The sequence below is a fragment of the Dermacentor andersoni genome, chromosome 7 (genome assembly GCF_023375885.2).
Source record: "Dermacentor andersoni chromosome 7, qqDerAnde1_hic_scaffold, whole genome shotgun sequence".
NCBI classification, from domain to species: domain Eukaryota; kingdom Metazoa; phylum Arthropoda; class Arachnida; order Ixodida; family Ixodidae; genus Dermacentor; species Dermacentor andersoni.
Window position 1 is genome coordinate 77,201,923 of NC_092820.1, and position 13,030 is coordinate 77,214,952.

General features: G+C 43.3%; 1 long non-coding RNA gene across 1 annotated transcript in view; it reads right to left on the reverse strand.

Moving 5' to 3' along the window:
• Positions 1-11,388: 11,388 nt before the first annotated feature.
• LOC140219281 (uncharacterized) overlaps positions 11,389-13,030 on the reverse strand; it is an 8,613-nt gene continuing 6,971 nt past the window's right edge. The window contains exons 3-4 of the long non-coding RNA XR_011895436.1: positions 12,593-12,644; positions 11,389-11,540 (exon numbers count right to left, since the gene is read on the reverse strand). This is a non-coding gene — a long non-coding RNA (uncharacterized lncRNA). The remainder of the gene's footprint in view (positions 11,541-12,592; positions 12,645-13,030) is intronic.

Below are 13,030 nucleotides of genomic sequence, written 5' to 3' on the forward strand. Positions count from 1 at the left end.
TGATAGCATGCTTTAGTTTCTTTATTCTTTATTCAGACATATCCCCGCTTAGCCCGAAAGCGTTACAGCAGGGGGGTTACAAGCATGAAAAGAATACATCTTGATTCTCACTGCACACCTGTTCACATGACAGTCCATTCCACTGAGCGATAGTTCTTACAAAGAAAGAGTTGGCATGCAGGCCCGTCCTAGCCCGGTATTCTCTTATTTTGCACTGGTGGTCAGTGCGTGCCGATATATAGCTTGGCGGTTTTAAGTACATTTCCCTATCAATTCCAGTTTTGTTGTGATAGATTTCATACAGAAGCTTTAGCCGCAGCCTCTTTCGGCGAGACGACAGGGACTCCCAGTTGAACTCTGTTTTCATTGCTGTGCAACTGTACCTCCTCCCGTACCTACCCAAGACGAACCTGGCTGCTCTGTTTTGTATTTTTTCTAGTTTATTTATGAGACATATCTGTGACGGGTCCCATAGGGTACAAGCATATTCCAAAATTGGTCGTATACAAGTTAGGTACGCCATGCTTCTAAGGTTAGAATTTGCGCATTTTAAATTTCTTTGAATGTAATTCAGAGCAACTGCCGCTTTGCCAACTACATAGTCCACGTGTGCCCGCAAAGAGCAGTCGCCCGACAGCATCACGCCCAAATATTTAGTCTTGGAGTTAGTACTTAATATATGATTCATTAGACTGTAGCTGGCATCGATTACACTTTTCTTCTTAGTAAACCGCACATGGACGCACTTTCCGGTATTCAAATTCATTTTCCACTTTGAGCACCATTCGCAAATACGATCTAGGTCGGCCTGCAGTTTGAGAACGTCGTCTTCATTATCGATTTTTCTATACACAATACAGTCATCTGCGAAGAGCCGCATGTTAGAGTCAATACCTAAGGTAATATCATTAATATATATAAGAAAAAGAAGAGGCCCCAGAACTGATCCTTGTGGGACGCCTGATGTGACCTCAAGATAATCTGAATTAGTACCATTTAGGACCACACGTTGACGGCGACTTGACAGATAGTTCTTTATCCAGCTAAAAACACTAGAATCTATACTTAACATTCGAAGTTTATGAAGTAGTAAAGAATGGCAGACAGTATCAAATGCTTTGCGGAAGTCCAGAAATATGCAGTCTATTTGTCCACCCATATCAACTACAGACGCCAGGTCATCATAAAATTCAATCAGTTGTGTCGCGCATGAAAACCCCTTGCGAAATCCGTGTTGTCTGTTTGTAAGCAATGTGTTGTCCGTTAGATGTTCCATGATAGCCTTATATATTATGTGTTCCATGATCTTGTACGAAATCGAAGTGAGTGAGATAGGCCTATAATTAGTAACTTCTTTTTTAGAGCCCGCTTTGTGAATAGGGACTACATTTGCAATTTTCCAGTCCTGTGGCATCTGACCAGTAGTTAATGACTTGTGAAATATTAAATAAAGGTAAAGCGAGATGGCGTGAGAACACAGTTTTAAAATTCTCGGAGAGATACCGTCAGGACCGATAGCCTTACTTTCATCAAGGTTTCTTAGCAGAGATTCAATGCCGCTAACACTGAGTTCGACTGGTTTCATAAGAGGAACGTTGCTATCGGATGATTTTGGGCTGCATGCAGATTGAGAAAGAAAGACTGATTGGAAATATCTGTTTAGGCATGTCGCTTTTTTCTGCATCGTCAGAAAGAATGCGCTCATTGTAAATAATTTCATTTATTCCAGCAGGGTCAGACCCACATCCCTTCAAATATTGCCAGAACGGTTTAGAATTTGTTTTCATTTTGTCATTTAATCGTTTAAGATACTGTTCTTTTGCTTTTTTCGACAGGTCTTTGTATTCGCGTGTTAATTCTTGTAGCCTTTTAAAACACACGTGTGTTTTTGTTCTTTTATATCTTTGAAACACATGCCTTCGTTTTTTAATTAACCTCAATACACGAAAGGTGATCCATGGTTTCTTACGCTTTTGGAGTCTAGCCGATTCAATACTTGGTACGAAGTTCTCTGTAAGGTCAAACAGCTTTTGTTTAAATGTGCTCCATAAAAATTGTACTTCATGTTCCACCGCAAAGCATTCAAAAACAGGAAGAAAATCAAGAAGTTTATCAGAAATTGATAATTAATCGCCCTTTTCAAAGAAGAAAATTTTTCTGCTGATGCACTTTTTTATGCGCTGTACTTTCGTTTTGATCTCTGCAACCAAAATCCGATGATCACCGATACCTGGAATGACATTAACATTACCAACTAAATTTGGCGAATTACAAAGGAGAAGATCTAGGGTACTATTAATTCATGTGGGTTCGAGGACATACTGAAGAAAGCCAAAGCTATCAACCAGGTTCCTCATTTCTAGATTAGTACGGTTTGCATTCATTAACTCGCATGTACCGTTTTCCCACTTTAGGTCGGGCAAGTTAAAATCACCCGCAAGCAGTATTATTTGGCCAGATACCTCCGAAACGATATCGTACAGCATTTCCAAAACACTGAAATCTGTACTTGGTGATCGATAAAACGCTCCAGTGACAAAAGAAAGATTATTAGCCAGTGTAACTGTGCACCAAACCGACTCGACCGAGTCATGACCGATGTTCAACATCGAAGACGAAAGGGACGAATGAATTAATATAAAAACACCACCGCCATGACCCGGCCTGTCGTTGCGATAAGCAGTATAGTTGCAGGGGAACACCTCGCTATCAGTAATGGATGGGTTTAGCCAGGATTCAGTACCAAACACTATATCTGCCTTTAATGACTCAACCAATCCGGCAAACTCATCTATCTTGTTGACTATGCTACGGCAATTTACCACCGCAATAACTAAGTCACGATAAATAGAGCAAATATCATTTGTACGTCACCGTTTTGACAGGGCAATAACTTCTTCCTTCTCATCGTCCCATGTAAACGCTCTGCCATTTATGATCAGTTTATCGTCCTTCAACTTAACCTGGTTTTTCTTATCCGCCTTCTTTATTTTGCCGTATTCCCAAAGTTTCTTTCGCACTGCTCGAGTTTCAAATGAAAAGTCCTGTTCTACACTGTAAGAGGAGCCCTTGAACTTGCTTGCATTCTTCAAAACGGACATTTTTTCTTTATCGGATGAAAAATTTACAAATTATAGGTCTTTTCTTCGGTTCATAAAAGCGACCAACCCGATGTGCCCTTTGAACCGACTGCAGTTCGATTCCCAAATTTGTAGCGCAGATACCCTTAACCAAGGCTTCAGATTGTTCCCATGTTTCGGACCGATCATTGTCATCTATACCGTAAAACACGAGGTTCGATCTACGGCTTCTGTTTTCGAGGTCTACATTTTTCTTTTGCAGAATTCTTACTTGATGGCTTAAATCCCTAATTACAGTTGCTTGTTCTTGTACTAGCTTCATAACGTTTCCTATCTGGTCTTGGGTTTTGTCAAGCTTGCTGTCCATTTCAGCCATTTTGGCATCATGACTAGTTATCCTGGCATCAATGTTTTCTAACTTATTCATAATAGTATCCTGTAGTTTCTTCAAGAAATCCATTTCGCCCTTATCAAAAGGCCCAGGGTTGAGCTCAATGCCGCCAGAAAGAAGCAAGAGCAAAACGAGCCATAAAACTCGGTTCACAACTAAACGAAAATGTCTATCACGTCTAGTGCACTGTACTCGCGCTGTAGATGCAACACTCGCCCGCGTGGGAAGAGCCGGCAACGCCATGACTGCTTTAGAAGTTTCAATTAGGTGAACAGTACTAACCTGCAGAAACAACAGTGGCGTAAGCTGCATGTCGGCAAGCGTGCCGGCTCTAAATCCCACGCAGTCAAGGTGCTGTGCAGCTATATAGGCCAGTCCCGGGTCACGTGTTTCGCAATGCTCGACGAGCCTGCCGTCGACGTCATGGTCGAAGAAACCATCCCAGTGAGCCTTGCAGCGTTCTTCGTACAGCGATGAGCTTGCGTCGATTGTCGATATGTGCCATAATGGGTCAGAAGATTGCTCGGGGTAGCACGGATTAACCGCACGCCCACCAAGCGGTCGATGTGCGATCACCGTCCAGGAAGCGCCGAAAACCTGCAGAAACAACAGTGGCGTAAGCTGCATGTCGGCAAGCGTGCCGGCTCTAAATCCCGAGTGGTATAAGCAGAAGATGCAGTGGTATAAGCAGAAGATGCTGGTTTCTCTTTCAGCGCAGTGAGTCGTCAGTTTGTTTGTTCGCCACAAACTCAGAAGCAAGTACAAACTTCGCTCTTTACAAATTGGGAGCATACGACCCATGGCCACAGCTCCTCTAGGTTGCTTTCCGACTCTGTGTAAAATGCTAAATTCTATTACGACTGGTTGGATTCGTCTATACTTGACGAATGCTACCGCAGATAGCAACCGCGGGGCAGAAGACGATATCGGGGACTAACTATATGTATATATATATATCGATCATGCAACATTCGAGCGAAACGTCACTACTAAAATGTTACAACCACGCTGCTCAAATTCACGTAGTTCCATACACCCGAACTAAACTCTTCCTTGTAATCGGCGGGCAAGCATTCATAGTCTTAGTCACATGCGGGCATTGCTTTAGAGTATGTGGTTTAATTACGGACAACAGCGTCTGTTGCAAGTTCTCGTGAGAAACTCAAGGGGATCCCACGTACTGCGCAAATCGATGTTATGCAATGTGTTTTCCTGGTAACTCGCCACCCAGAATCATGTTCGGTTGCGCAAAACGCTACCGAGGGGAGCAACTTGCCTGTGCAAGTCGAGAAGTTGTGTGTCTGACGCGAGCATGTGTGACCTAAGCAGCAAGACGACTGACGGCGATCGTGAGTTCTACTGCCTGCCGTTCGACGCGAGCTTACGGCGTGCCGATTATGGGCTTCTACATAGCTATAGGACGAGGGCACAAGCATCAGAAACACGTTTATGGCGTCATCGGCGACTGCTCGTTATACAATCGTACATAAGTATGGTTATTTCATGCGGTGTATGTTAAATGGACGATAGAATTTTCACTCCATCGATGAAACGTTCAAAACTTGTTCGATCCAGGCTCAGCATTAGAATTACGAAGAATTAGTTGCTACGAGGAAAGCACTGTGGAATACGGACCAATTCCGGAGACTGTGCCGTCTAACATAACGTCTCAAAGTGCGAGCCGTCACGAAGAAAGAACCAGATAAACTGATATGCGACACATACGCCAAACGTCTCAAAGGGCGAGCGCTGACACGAGAATAGTATGCCTGCGATCGTGGCCTATTCGTTAGACTACTGGGCTGCGGTGCTCGAAGGGTCAGGTTTGATTCCATCGTCGGCGGTGCATTCACCTTTATTACAAACGTCCGAAGTGCGGCAAGACAGGCAATGCCTACCTGCCGAAGTACCGCAATGTCCCTGTAATGAGGCAACGAATGCTTCGTATGAACAGTTGTGCTGGAACTTGCGATTGCGATTTTACTATGTCGCAAGAATCTTTTCTGCTAACGCGCAGTAATTGGACGCGCGTGAGAAAGTTCAAGCTCTTGCCACGAAATGAAAGAATGTCGTTATTCTTTAGTATTGAACTCGAGCAGTGTAGCTTGTGGTAATTTCTCTTAAGAGATTATGATAAAAGGTATCTGTGAAAGAGGAAATGCTACTGCATTTTCTGAGCATCCTTCCCTTTGGAATTTTCTTGCAGACTTTCGTTCCCAAAAGCAAATATGCAAGCTTGAGCAGCATTGATGGTTTCACACGATAGGAGGTAAAGGTGGAAGGTAGAAGCTTTTGTGAACGCTTTACCATTCTAGTTTATCTTTCGTCTTTGTAACTCCTGAGTACGTTTTGAGACATTATATCGAGTATAGCCAAACATAACTTGTTGCACCGAACTGTTGCACTTTCTCTTTAATTCGAAAACAGTTGCACTTGAAAATAAATCAACGAACTCTATTGTATATAGAGTTAATGATAAATTAACTGCGCCTATTGAAATACTTGGACGAGTTCGTCGCGTATATGCCCTCTTCCAGTGTTGCAGAAATTATCAGCATTAATGTACGGGGGGTTATCGAGTGATACGTCAAAATACAATAACAATTGCGGCATATGCAGATGACATTTTAGTTTTTTGTCGGAGATAAAATTAGTGAACACGCTTTCCTCGAAATCTTTAACAAATACTCTTTGTAGAGGAGGGCTGAAATATGTAGTGGGAACTTATAGCTATTCCTCCCGGAACACTCAGAGGTGAACTCCTAAAGTAACACAATTCCTTGCTGTGGAAAAAGTCGTGGGAATAGCATATGAAGCTAGCGATGTTTCAGCGAAATCGGTATTGGTATTTAGTGTTAAGGGCACTTATTTCCACCCAAACATGTGCAGAGATTGTACAAATTGTGACGAGGAATGCTGGAATAAAGCTGTGTCAACAGCAGCTTGACTGGCCCCACCTCCTCTTCACCCAGCTGCACCAGGAGAGTTTGGTACAAAACTTGGTGAAACAACCAGGCTAGCAGAGAAAGAAAAATCTGCGTTAGGGACTAGATACAACCTAATTAGTCCTCATCGCTAAGGAAAATGGAAAATAGTTAAATAGAAGTAAGTTAAATGCAGGAATAAGTACCTAAAGTATGTACCTTCGCTTTAGGAAGGAGGGGTAAGCAGTCATCAGTAAGTGGGTATTTAGTAAGCGCGTGGAGTAGACAGTCAGCCAGCTTTCAGAAAACATGCTTTCTGCGTACACTTGGCATGTGCAAATATTCGCTATGTCTTGTTTTGCCAACGCATATATTTTCCCTCATATTAGCCCTGTCCCGCCGGTTGTTACGCCGTTTATGAAGTTATACTTGAAAAAAGGAAAAGAAATATGTCAATACAGAGAACATTTATTTTTCTTACATTGTATTTTTAAAGAAATGGTGTAGTATGATTGCAGTAGCACAAGTTATCAACTGCTCGTAAAGGATGTTTCTGCATAGTATTAAGTTTTCTTAGCGTATTTCGTGTACAGTCGCCACAAATTAAAACACAATATTGCAGGTGAGTCAAAAAGTGAGTTGTAAATAAACGTGTTTGGTTTTACTAGAAGGAGCTGCTGACATCTTCAAAGAACATGTAAGGTTCGACAGAGTTCTGCAGCTAATTGTTAGGTGTTGTAGTCTCAAAAAATGTGTTCATGAAAAATTATACCATATTATGTAATGATAGGGGAAATTCAATGTGGTTGTCGCAAAGCTGTAATTGCTTAGTAGTGATTTGATACAGGTGACTTTGTTCGAAATACAACTGCTTTGTGCTAAATACAACTGATTGAGGGATGAAAGATTACAAGAACAACTAACGTACTCTATGAAGCCGCATATTTTACCCTCTTCATATAGGCAAAACACATTTGTAATATGCACATACCAAACGACTAAATAAAAGAAAGCCAAAGAAAACCTAAGATTATCATTCAATATAACACGTTATTCATTTAACAGGCAAGCGTGTTTTAGAGATAACTGTGAGCCGATAATATATGTCAAAGTTTTCTATCGGACTATTTTTTTTTTACTGGGTGGAAGAGATGTGTATTTACGGGCACTATTTTGTGGATTAGCGTTCAAGGCTTATGAAGGCCATTTCCTGGTACTTGCATTCCGCGCGCATATTACCTTCGCATTAATACATCCGCCAAGATACTGAGCGATTTACCAGTAGGCAACAGCTGCAGGTTTGCGTTGGTACACTTAGGGCTTCATTTAGATTGTGTCGCATGGGCACATTCACTCTTGGTGACTGACCAAAGATGGGCGCATATACTGACTGGCACTTACCCAGTTGCACATGCCCCTTCTCGAAGTTGTGTGTCCAGGCAAAAATCTAGTTGCAGATACACAGCTACACACGTTGTCTACTAGGTGACACAGAAGCATGGAGCATGTTGTCTGTTCAAGCACATACCTGAGTGGCTTTAGTTGTCTACTCGCAAAGACAGAGAGAAAGAGAGAGAGAAAGAGAGAGAGCTGAAAAGGGAATGGTAGGGAGGTTAACCATGGACGAGCGCGGTTGGATACATTACACTGGCTAAGGGAAAAAGGTGGAATAGAAAACGAGGAGAGAGACCAAAGACAGCAGCAAGCAAACACGCAGGGGCTAAAGTTGATTATATTTACCCACAAATAACTACGGCATAGAACCGATGACGAGCAACGAACCCCGAGGTAGAGTCAATGAAAAAAGAAAGAGTCAGGTACCAACGTACTCATCAAAAGAGAGCTATATTTCGTTTTTCTGGTGCAGATACGGTGCCCACACAATGTTTCTCGCTTCGTGCCCCTTTTGTAGTTGAGCCGAAACGCGAGTCGGTCAAGCGCGACGTGAAAGACAAGGATTACGGATTAGCCACTTATCTAATCCGCATGATGACGCTATTGCCTAATGCAGGGACATATACGCAAGGTACTAACGAAGTAAATAACGAAGTAAAAACTCACCTAAGCGATCGAAAACGTGATTCCACAACAGGCAGAGAGTAAAGCGAGCTAGATCAGGGAACAAATATATGGCAGGAGGTACATTTCTAGACATCGTCATGTTCCGCCATAATGCCATATTCTGTAATGGCGGTGTTTGGCAAATACCGCGGGTGCAGTCGGTGTGCGCCACCGCCCAGATGATGGTGATGAATATAATGATGGTGATGATTTATTGGCATCTCCATTGCAACGGTATGGGGACAAATCGTCCCCTGGCCTGCTTGAGTTACTCAGGTACGCTATCAGTGCTTTTCCTTCTTGCATTATTGTGTACACCTCTTTAATCTTATCTGCCTACCTTGTACCGGCGCCTATGCCTCTTATGCATTCTATCATGTCAGTCTCTTCCCTATTTTCTTTCCCGCCGTGACTCAAACGACTCTTGCTTACCTCGACTGCTGATCGGTTGATACTTTCGTCTTGCTTAAATCCAAGCGCTTCTGGAAGTTGTACGTTACGTACTGGTCTCGATGGGTGGAATTACTTCGCATTCCATTAGGAGTGTGCCGAGTGGTCTCCGGATTCTCACTGTAGCACACACATGGCTCATCTAATTGCGAATACTTGGTCCGGTATGTTTTTTGTGCTTAGGCAACCAGCTCGAGCCTCAAATAGCAAGGCAGCTGGTGGTCTTCTAGAGAATCGCGACCGAGAACTTTCCTCTCTCATTGGTGAAAGCGCACCCTGGCATCGTTTTTGTTTCCACCATTGAAAGTACGTCTAAGAACCATCTTCTCCAGCGCGTCCAAGCTCTGCTGTGCGAACGAACCCGGCGCCAACGGCACTAATTTGCGCAAAAAGCTGAGCAAGAGCGAGAGCAGAGCAAGCAGTTGAGCAAGAGATAAGAGCAGCTAAAATTTTAAATGATTCCCTCCACTCTGACAGTGGCATATTCAGTTGGCCCACAGGAGTAAAACGAGGAACGGTCCAAGAACAACCATGGGTAGCGCTTATGGCTGTGAACTTTTGTTGCGATGCTTGCTGCATAGAAAACTTAGCGCGTAGGTGTTGCGGCATCACTGCATTTCGTATCTCGTTAAGCCGTAAATTTCATTGATAAGTGGCGTCCTTAATTCATAGCAATACTTGGTTAGGTGCCCGGCATCGTTCTTTCTGCTCCGTTCCATTTGTCCTCCCATTTGCCGCCCCCTTCCCCCGAAAAGAAAGAGCTCGTAGCGCAATCCAGCATTCCATATGTGGAATTTCTGTGAATACGCAAACGTTCGCGCGCGTATCGTCACCTACTTGCAGGCGCGTAAACCTTGGACGCGAGGTTTTGTCGGGAAGCCACCAGGTGCCGACACACAACTGACCAAAGCCTGCGTCGCATCACAGGCCTTAAAATGACAATTTGTGTTTAGTTCGTAGCGTCTGTTGCTTTAAATGTGATAATTCTCTGACTATGCCGCGCCCCAAAAGCTATTCAGTGACGAGGGATGTAGGCGTCAGAATGTGACGAGGAAACGTACAGAAATCATAGCCCTCTTATGGAGGCGCAGTTGGAACACAAGCGAGAGCTTGCACCGGACTAGGTACGCGCGGAAATGCGAGCGGCGAGTTTGCAACCACAGTTAGAAGCTTTTGAAGCTTCTAACTGTGGTTGCAAAGAAAATAAACACAGTTAGAAGCTTTTGAAGCTTCTAACTGTGTTTATTTTGGCATTCTGGACTCCTGTTTCATTAGGGGTCTCTTGTAGTAGTTTCTTTTTTTTTTTTCCTTTTCGTGCCATAATTTACCCCCCAACGTGCTCGCAAGCGGGCAAATTATGCAAAAAAAAATTAAGACTACAAAGAAGACACGCCTTACGAAGGAGGAGTTTAGAATGCAAAAACAAAAGTTGGGACAGGAGCTCCCCACTGGGGAAGTTTCATGTAGTGCGCATCATTCTTCGGAAACCTTAATTATCATAACTCATAAGTTGGTCATTTCGATAGATCGTTACTGGTCTTGCCAAATCACCAAGGCAGCGTTTTTATTTTACCAAACACAACATAAGTAGTAAAAAAGAGTTTACTGGCGAGATTGTTACAGTGCGTGCAGTATTCGTTGAAGTTGCTTATCGTTTACAATGCGGCAGTCTCGGTTGCAAGGGTAGAGTGTAAGGTTTAAATTAACGATTCCAAAGAACAAGGCTACGCGCTATATGACAATTCCCCAGCGGGGAGTTCGAGCCACAATGTCTTTTCTTTCTTTGCTGTTGCGTAGAAGAAAATTAACGTCATCACTCCGATCAATTGCGAAATTCGTTGACGTGCGAATAGAAAAGTGGTTCATCCCGTACTGCCACGTAGGTATGGTGCAATGCAAGTGGTGAGAACGACCAACGTCCTTCCCTATACGTAGTTCAGTCGATACCGACAGCACTCTCCCGCACCCGCTGTAGCTGTGAGCACGCGTTCGACGCGGTGCTGTTGGCTGGAGTGCCGCCGCCGTAGCCATAGTGCGAGTGTTTGCGATGCTAAAGTGGCGCGCAACGAAACGAGACGCGAGTGCTATTCGTAATCTTGTGGAAGCTGTTGCCGCATTTGCCCACGTGATGTCACGCTTGCGATGGTTGTGTGTGCAGTGTATTTTGTTGTTTCATATAGACGCGTACAAAGTATACACTCTGGCACTAGCCATCAATTTGGAACAAATCCGCGACTAGTGATCTTGCCAGTTTGAGCGCGTCTCGTGAAAATTGGAGGGCGGCCACACGCATCTCGTCGAGCGTGACGAGAAAGCCGGTCTGAATGCGCCCATTTTGTCGCCGACACTCGCACTCCTCCTCGCGGGATGGAAAGCTTCTCGGCGTGAACTTGCCATTTGGGTGAAACTGTCAAGTGTTTTATGATTACGCTTTGTCCCGGCCTAAAAAGACGCAATGAGTACAACTAGTGCGTCGAAAAAAATATATATATTTGCTGAAAGCAGTGTTTATTTACAGTACTGTGGAAGTGCAGAGCTTGCCGCAAGGTAGGCGTCAACAGTATGGGTCCGGCCCTTTGCGGTCAAACTTGACGTATTGGGTGCGCTGGCACTCCACACGTGACGCCTTGGTACCTAAAAGGATGGTGCAACACTAAGGTAAAAAATGTTCTGATGTATAAAAATTGGTATTCCTAAAGATTTAATGTTTACAACAACCCGTATAATTTTTTTTCTCATTTTTCTGTTGTTTCTTGTCAAAGAATTGCCGAACAGCCTTACATTGCAATTCAGAATGAAAATATAACTAAAATAAGTGTGTATCATACCAGAGTGCTCGCCTCGCCATATTGCTTTTTAATTATATATTTATTGATTCTTTTGTTTACCAATACTGCCTATCTCACACGAGATCACAGTAGGGAGGGCGCGTACAACAGTACGGCGAAGATAGAGTTAGAGCGAGTATTGTAATATACAATGCAACACAGTGTTACAGTAGTTATACACCGTCAACTGGCACATCCTGCAAAACCTAATGACATGAGATGCAGTGTGAAAGTTGAGCGAACCAAACGTTTGTTGCCGGTTAGTATGAGGAAAACGCGACTGAACGACACTTAAGTTTCTTAGATTACTAGGTTGATTTCATTCGCAAATAGATTGCAACTCTGAAGTTGGTTGCAGGTGCCCGGAATTACTGGGCACTACTCCAGAACGCACGGATAACAATGTAAGCATAAAAGCCGCTTGTTACTAGTTATTCTATGTAATCTTATTCGGTATATCTTAAGAATACAAAATGCAGACATAACAAAACAAATAAAGTGGGCGCAGTCATAACTGTGTCCACACACTGCGTCAAATAAAGCGTGTCGTAATACGTGTCCTCTCATGGGCAACCGCAATGTTATTCAGTGCGCAATACACTGCATACATCTTCAGCGGCATATTTTGCAGGGGCACGCAAAAATCTCAGCGACATATTTCGTTATTTTGTTCATTCAGCCACGTTATTTTCCCTAGCCAAATGATACTGCTAAATTCGCGTTGCCATGGGCGTAGATATATGTGCTCAACAGTTCAATGATCTCTCATTCTCAGTGAGCTCTATCAATACATGCCTGCAGGCTTTTACTTTATATGAATCATTGCGTTATGAAAAGGCATCCACATTATACACCTACCTTTCAATAAATAACAGCCGTCCTCAGCAAGTCTTGACGCGATTATCGGTCTCTGTAATCAAAGAGCACCATTTTTAGTGCATGGGAATACGGTTGGCGGAATATTTAACAATTTTCTAAATTCGCCGTCAGGTTTCTATGCCACGAAAGACATCGAGCAGTGCATGGAAAAACTCTGTGCGACAAGTGTAATTACTTGTGTTGGGATGAGAAAAATACGGCAAGCATGGATAAAAACACGCCGCTGACTACAAGAATAATCACCCACGCGCACAGTATTGGCTGCATCCTTTCATTTTTTTTTCTCACTAGTAGAAGCTGTTAAAGCAATAGGAACTCAATACACTAGAAAACAAGCCTTCTCTTCCAGACGTATCCGGAAAGAGGCAACAAACCGACAAAAAAAAAAAAGAGAGAGAGAGAGAGAGAGAGAGAGAT